The 8563-nt window shown below is 40.9% G+C and overlaps 1 pseudogene; it reads right to left on the bottom strand.

Annotated features, from left to right (window-relative positions):
- Nucleotides 1-6897: 6897 nt before the first annotated feature.
- LOC140286947 (U2 spliceosomal RNA) lies at nt 6898-7074 on the bottom strand (annotated as a pseudogene).
- Nucleotides 7075-8563: the final 1489 nt, after the last annotated feature.

Below are 8563 nucleotides of genomic sequence, written 5' to 3'. Positions count from 1 at the left end.
TTCGGCTACAAGAAGGTGTGAAAGTCCGACCATGTTTTGTAAAAAGCGGTTAAGAAAAGGTGTGAATGCCCGACAATGTATGATCAAAAGAGGGAGCGGAGGTTTTCGGCTGCAAGAAGGCCTGAATGTCCAACCATAATTTGTAAAAACCGGGGAAGAAAAGGCTCGGAAGCCCGACTATACACCATCAAAAGCGGGAGCAGAGGTGTTCAGCTGCAAGAAGGTCTCAATGTCCATCAATAATTGCTAAAAAACATGAAAGAAAATTTTCGAATATCAAACCGCACATGATCATATGCGGGAGAGGAGGTGTTCAGCTGCAAGAAGGTGTGAATGTCCACCCATAATTCCTGAAAAATGGGTAAAAAAAGGTGCGAATGCCCAACCATACATCATCAAAAGCAGGTGTGAATATCAGATCATAATTTGCAAAAACCTGATGAGAAATGGTGAGAATGCCCGACTATACACCATCAAATGCGGGAGCGGAGGTGTTCGGCTGTGAGTAGGTGTGAATGTCCGACCATACTTGCTGAAAAAAATGACAAAGCAGTTTTCACTTGGTTTGAGTGAAGGATTTCATTTTATATAGAAATCCGAAATTGTGTAGAACTCGTGGAAATAAGTTTATTCTCGGATTCCTAAAGGTTTAGTGTTGTTCTTTGGTATACTGCAAAGTAATACTTTTTATTTTGTTGAAACCGATTCAGACATGGATAAATATCAAGGAAAAAGCAGTTTTAACTTGGTTTGAGTGAAGGAATTAATTTTATATCAAAATCCGAAATTGTGTAGAACTCGTGGAAATAAGTTTATTCTCGGATTCCTAAAGGTTTAGTGTTGTTCTTTGGTATACTGCAAAGTAATACTTTCTATTTTGTTGAAACCGATTAAGTTAAAACTGCTTTGTCCTTCATATTTATCCATGTCATAATAGCTTTAAACAAAAAAGAACGTTGTACTTTGCAGGATAGGAAAGAACAACACTAAACCTTTAGGAATCCGAGAATAATCTTCTTTTCACGAGTTCTACACAATTTCGGATTTTGATATAAAATGAATGCCTTCACTCAAACCAAGTTAAAACTGCTTTGTCCTTCATATTTATTCATGTCTAAATAGCTTTAAACAAAAAAGAACGTTGTACTTTGCAGGATAGGAAAGAACAACTCTAAACCTTTTCAGGAATCCGAGAATAAGCGTCGATTGACGAGTTCTACACAATTTCGGATTTTGATATAAAATGAATTCGTTCACTCAAACCAAGTTAAAACTGCTTTTGTCCTTCATATTTATCCATGTCTGAATAGGTTTCAACAAAAAAGAAAGTATTACTTTGCAGTATACCAAAGAACAACACTAAACCTTTAGAAATCCGAAAATAAGCTTCTTATCACCAGTTCTACACAATTTCGGATTTTGATATAAAATGAATTCCTTCACTCAAACCAAGTTAAAACTGCTTTGTCCTTAATATTTATCCATGTCTGAATAGGTTTCAACAAAAAAGAAAGTATTACTTTGCAGTATACCAACGAACAACACTAAACCTTTAGGAATCCGAGAATAAGCTTCTTTTCACCAGTTCTACACAATTTTGGATTTTGATATAAAATGAATTCCTTCACTCAAACCAAGTTAAAACTGCTTTGTCCTTCATATTTATCCATGTCTGAATGGGTTTCAACAAAATAGAAAGTATTACTTTGCAGTATACCAAAGAACAACACTAAACCTTTAGGAATCCGAGAATAAGCTTCTTTTCACCAGTTCTACAAAATTTTGGATTTTGATATAAAATGAATTCCTTCACTCAAACCAAGTTAAAACTGCTTTGTCCTTCATATTTATCCATGTCTGAATCGGTTTCAACAAAATAGAAAGTATTACTTTGCAGTATACCAAAGAACAACACTAAACCTTTAGGAATCCGAGAATAAACTTATTTCCACGAGTTCTACACAATTTCGGATTTTGATAGAAAATGAATTCCTTCACTCAAACCAAGTGAAAACTGCTTTGTCATATTTTTCAGCAAGTATGGTCGGACATTCACACCTACTCACAGCCGAACACCTCCGCTCCCGCATTTGATGGTGTATAGTCGGGCATTCTCACCATTTCTCATCAGGTTTTTGCAAATTATGATCTGACATTCACACCTGCTTTTGATGTTGTATGGTTGGGCATTCGCACCTTTTTTTACCCATTTTTCAGGAATTATGGGTGGACATTCACACCATCTTGCAGCTGAACACCTCCTCTCCCGCATATGATCATGTGCGGTTTGATATTCGAAAATTTTCTTTCATGTTTTCTAGCAATTATTGATGGACATTGAGACCTTCTTGCAGCTGAACACCTCCGCTCCCGCTTTTGATGATGTATAGTCGGGCTTTCGAGCCTTTTCTTCCCCGGTTTTTACAAATTATGGTTGGACATTCAGACCTTCTTGCAGCCGAAAACCTCCGCTCCCTCTTTTGATCATACATTGTCGGGCATTCGCACCTTTTCTTAACCACTTTTTACAAAACATGGTTGGACTTTCACACTTTCTTGTAGCCGAACACATCCCTTCCCGCTATTGATTGTGTACAGTCGGGTATTTTAACCTTTTCTTACCCGCTTTTTACCAACTACGGTCGGACATTCACACCTTCTTATGGCGGAACACCTCCGCTCCCTCTTTTGATGGTGTAGGTTCGGGCATTCGAACCTTTTCTTACCCGCTTTTTACAAACTATGCTCGGACATTCAAACCTTCTTGTAGCCGAACACATCCAGTCCTGCTTTTGATGATGTATGGTTGGGCATTCGCACCTTTTTTTTTACCCATTTTTGAGGAATTATGGGTGGACATTCACACCTTCTTGCAGCTGAACACCTCCTCTCCCACTTATGATCATGTGCGGTTGGATATTCGAACATTTTTTTTCATGTTTTCTAGCAATTATTGATGGACATTCAGACCTTCTTGCAGCTGAACACCTCCGCTCCCGCTTTTGATGGTGTATAGTCGGGCTTCCGAGCCTTTTCTTCCCCGGTTTTTACAAATTATGGTTGGACATTTAGACCTTCTTGCAGCCGAAAACCTCCGTTCCCTCTTTTGATCATACATTGTCCGGCATTCGCAACTTTTCTTACCCGCTTTTTACAAACCATGGTCGGACTTTCACACCTTTTAGTAGCCAAACAACTCCGCTCCCGCTATTGATTGTGTACAGTCGGGTATTTTAACCTTTTCTTACCCGCTTTTTACCAATTATGGTGGGACATTCACACCTTCTTACAGCGGAACACCTCCGCTCCCTGTTTTGATCATTTATGGTCTGGCAATACTACCTTTTCTTACCCGTTTTTGAGTTATTATGGCTGGACATTCACAGCTTCTTGCAGCCGAACACCTCTTCTCCCGCTTTTGATGATGAATGGTCCGGCATTCTTACCTTTTCTAACACATTTTTCAGCAATTATTGTTGGTCATTCACACCTTTCTCATCAGCTTTTTACAAATTATGATCTGACATTCACACCTACTTGCAGCCGAACATCTCGGCTTCCGCTTTTGATGGTGTATATTTTGGCATTCGAACCTTTTCTTACCCGCTTTTTACAAACCATGGTCGGACTTTCATACCTTCTTTTAGCCGAACAACTCCGCTCCCGCTATTGATTGTGTAGAGTTGGGTATTTTAGCCTTTTCTTACCCGCTTTTTACCAACTATGGTCGGACATTCACACTTTCTTACAGCGGAACACCTCCGCTCCCTCTTTTGATGGTGTATGTTCTGGCATTCGAACCTTTTCTTACCCACTTTTTACAAACTATGCTCGGACATTCAAACCTTCTTGTAGCCGAACACATCCAGTCCTGCTTTTGATGATGTATGGTTGGGCATTCGCACCTTTTTTTTTACCCATTTTTGAGGAATTATGGGTGGACATTCACACCTTCTTGCAGCTGAACACCTCCTCTCCCACTTATGATCATGTGCGGTTGGATATTCGAACATTTTTTTTCATGTTTTCTAGCAATTATTGATGGACATTCAGACCTTCTTGCAGCTGAACACCTCCGCTCCCGCTTTTGATGGTGTATAGTCGGGCTTCCGAGCCTTTTCTTCCCCGGTTTTTACAAATTATGGTTGGACATTTAGACCTTCTTGCAGCCGAAAACCTCCGTTCCCTCTTTTGATCATACATTGTCCGGCATTCGCAACTTTTCTTACCCGCTTTTTACAAACCATGGTCGGACTTTCACACCTTTTAGTAGCCAAACAACTCCGCTCCCGCTATTGATTGTGTACAGTCGGGTATTTTAACCTTTTCTTACCCGCTTTTTACCAATTATGGTGGGACATTCACACCTTCTTACAGCGGAACACCTCCGCTCCCTGTTTTGATCATTTATGGTCTGGCAATACTACCTTTTCTTACCCGTTTTTGAGTTATTATGGCTGGACATTCACAGCTTCTTGCAGCCGAACACCTCTTCTCCCGCTTTTGATGATGAATGGTCCGGCATTCTTACCTTTTCTAACACATTTTTCAGCAATTATTGTTGGTCATTCACACCTTTCTCATCAGCTTTTTACAAATTATGATCTGACATTCACACCTACTTGCAGCCGAACATCTCGGCTTCCGCTTTTGATGGTGTATATTTTGGCATTCGAACCTTTTCTTACCCGCTTTTTACAAACCATGGTCGGACTTTCATACCTTCTTTTAGCCGAACAACTCCGCTCCCGCTATTGATTGTGTAGAGTTGGGTATTTTAGCCTTTTCTTACCCGCTTTTTACCAACTATGGTCGGACATTCACACTTTCTTACAGCGGAACACCTCCGCTCCCTCTTTTGATGGTGTATGTTCTGGCATTCGAACCTTTTCTTACCCACTTTTTACAAACTATGCTCGGACATTCACACCTTCTTGCAGTGAAACACCTCCGCTCCCTCTTTTGATGGTGTATGTTCGGGCATTCGCACCTTTACTTACCCGCTTTTTACAAACTATGGTCGTACATTCAAACCTTGTAGCCGAAAACCTCCACTCCCTCTTTTGATCATACTTTGTCGGGCATTCGCACCTTTTCTTACCCGCTTTTTACAAACTATGCTCGGACATTCAAACCTTCTTGTATCCAAACACATCCACTCCTGCTTTTGTTGATGTATGGTTGGGAATTCGAACCTACTTGTTGCCCGCTTTTCATTAATTATGGGTGGACATTCACACCTTGTCACAGCCAAACACCTCCGCTCCCTCTTTTGATCATGTATGGTTGGACATTCGCACCTTTTCTCACCCGCTTTTTGCAAACTATGGTCGGCCATTCACAGCTTCCTCTCCACCATACTTGTATGGTGGGATATTCACACCCACTTGCATCCGAAGATCTCCGCCCCCACTTTTGTTGATATTTAGTCGGTCATTCACACCTTACCTGTTTTCTTGCCGCCAAACACCTCTGATCTCGCTTTTGATGATGTAAGATTGGGCATTCAGACCTTGCTTTTCCTGCTTTTCACCAACTATAGATGGACATTCACACCTTCTTGCAGCCGAACACTTCCGCTCCACCTTTTAGGTTTCTATCACACCTTTTTTTTCACCGCATTTTATAGATTATGGTTGGAAATTCTCAACCACTCATCCGAAGACCTCTCCTCCCGCTTTTGTTAATATATTTGAACTTTAGTCAGACATTCACACCTACTTGTAGCCGAACACCACCTCTCTAGCTTTTGATGAGGTATGGTCCGGGATTCTTACCGTTTCTAACACATTTTTCAGCAATTATGGTAGGATATTCACACCTTCTTGCAGCTGAACACCTCCTCTCCCACTTATGATCATGTGCGGATTGATTTTCGAAAATTTTCTTTCATGTTTTCTAGCAATTAATTATGGACATTTAGACCTTCTTGCAGCTGAACACCTCCGCTCCCGCTTTTGATCATACATTGTCAGGCATTCGCACCTTGTCTTACCCGCTTTTTACAAACTTTAGTCGAACATTCACACCTTTTTGCAGCCGAACACAGTTTTTTGCAGCCGAATTTGGGCATTCGCACCTTTTCATACCCACTTTTTACCAACTATGGTCGGACATTCACACCGTCTTACAGCGGAACACCTCCGCTCCCTCTTTTGATGGTGTATGCTCGGACATTCAAACCTTCTTGTAGCCGAACACATCCACTCCTGCTTTTGATGATGTATGGTATGGCATTCGAACCTACTTGTTGCCCGCTTTTCATTAATTATGGGTGGACATTCACACCTTGTCGCAGCCAAACACCCTGTTTCGATCATGTATGGTTGGACATTCGCACCTTTTCTCACCCGCTTTTTGCAAACTATGGTCGGCCATTCACAGCTTCCTCTCCACCATACTTGTATGGTGGGATATTCACACCCACTTGCATCCGAAGACCTCCGCCCCCACTTTTGTTGATATTTAGTCGGTCATTCGCACCTTACCCGCTTTTGGCAAACTATGGCCTTCTTGCAGCCAAAAACCTCTGATCTCGCTTTTGATGATGTAAGGTTGGGCATTCAGACCTTGCTTCACCTGCTTTTCACCAAATATAGTCGGACATTCACACCTTCTTGCAGCCGAACACTTCCGCTCCACCTTTTAGTTTTCTATGGGGCATTCACACCTTTATTTTCACCGCATTTTATAAAAACACCACAGGAACACCGTATTGAGGCTTTGTTCTGACCGCTCATTCGGTGTCGCGTTTCTTTCAAGCATTTCTCCTGGTTAGCCCGCACTCGGCTCGCTCCCAGAGCCGTGTTAAAGTCTACTTCGCATTCACTCTCTTTTCTCAGCAGACTAAAAGAAACTTCCATCCTGCACCGCTGTTAGCTTTTTCACAAGAGCAGAGGAGAGCGCACCGTTCCCAGCGGCACTGCAGTACCGGGTCGATGCTTGGAGTGAACGGAGCAAGCTCCTTTTTCAACTCCTATTGATAAAAATCCATTTAATATGTAGTCCTTGCATAGACATATCACATATTAAACTGATAAGTACAGATGGATTATGTGCAATTAGTAAAGAGAGTAGAGGACGATCTCTCTCGTTGGAAGTCCTTACCTATATCACTTATGGGGAGAGTTACAACCATTAAAATGATGATACTACCAAAAGTTAACTATTTGTTCTCAATGATCCCCATAAAACCATCTGCTACTTGGTTTAAGTCACTAGATTCATGCATCTCCAAATTTCTGTGGAAAAACAAACCACCACGTATTAGTTTAAAAACCCTACAGAAGACCAAGGACAGTGGTGGATTAGATTTACCTCATTTTCAGCACTATTCCTTAGCCAATAGGTTACAATATATATCAAAATGGTTTAAACCTTGTTGTTGTCACAGTTCCCAGAGACGTTGTAATCGTTGAGGATTCTATATTCACCCCCTCATTAGAGGCACGTGTTGCAGATTGATGACACTGAATCTTCTTCTCTGTTCATTGCTGGCATCATTCCCAGCATCGTAAGTGTTCGTGGCATTGTTAGCCTCTTCTTCTGGATCTTGATATCGAGCATCCTTTTGTATTTCTGGTTTGTAAGTCCTCTCTCTTCGTTCACCGGAGTCTTCGTCTCTTTGTCCTTGAGTTTGGTGATTTTTTCTTCTTTTGATGCCTTGACACAGTGTGACAGGTGATACCACATGGGAGATCCTTTAACTTGGACTGCTGTCCCTGTGCTGCGAAATGGCTGTGCTGCTCAAATGGTCTCTCCTTCATCATATACACAGTTATTTATACATCACCTTCCACCATGAAGCGTTGTCCCTTTTTGTTTCTCTCTTTGTTCTTAAAATGCTGTTATAAATGTCTAAACCAATCCATTAAACTAGATCATTTTGGCAGTAAAGCGATCTACAATGTGCTTGGTCGCAAAGCTGCTCATCTGTGGTAAACAGCTCTTCAGAAAGGCATTCTTCAATTGATTTCACTCATTTTATGTAATAATTTTGTGATTTCCTAGAAAACTACACTTCTTCTCCCATCTGTCTGAGTATTTAATATTGTCTGGGTCCCGTTAAAACATGTATTTTTCCCATCTAATTCCTTGTTTGCTTTAAAACAAGTATTCCCCATTTTCTATCCCTTCAGTAGCCAACCAGTTTGTATGGAGTACACTGGAGCAACTTGACTGATCAGTAAAACACTGCTTTTGTTGTCACCGCAAGGCTTCCCCCGTCGGTTGTTTCACTGAGACACTACTGAGTAACTACAACTCAACACAGTTTATACACATAACATTCATATACATACTAACAAACAAACAAACAATAATTTATCGCAATTTTCTCATCTCTGTTTGAACGTACACCCAGGTAAATATTCCTGTAGTCTTCTCATACCGACTATGGACCCATTCATTGTTTAACTTCACTGTTTTGCAAATCCTAATTGAATATTACACATTGACATTGAACTTTACTGGATAAGCAGGTCTTCATTGCATTCAGCAGCCTATATGTGAGCATTTATGTGTAAGCTGTTCTTCTTTGCATTTATCAGCAGCAAGCAATTCT

Source organism: Leuresthes tenuis, unplaced genomic scaffold, assembly GCF_036924035.1.
Source record: "Leuresthes tenuis unplaced genomic scaffold, fLeuTen1.0.hap1 SCAF_100, whole genome shotgun sequence".
NCBI classification, from domain to species: Eukaryota; Metazoa; Chordata; class Actinopteri; order Atheriniformes; family Atherinopsidae; genus Leuresthes; species Leuresthes tenuis.
This window is presented reverse-complemented; position numbering and strand designations above follow the sequence as displayed.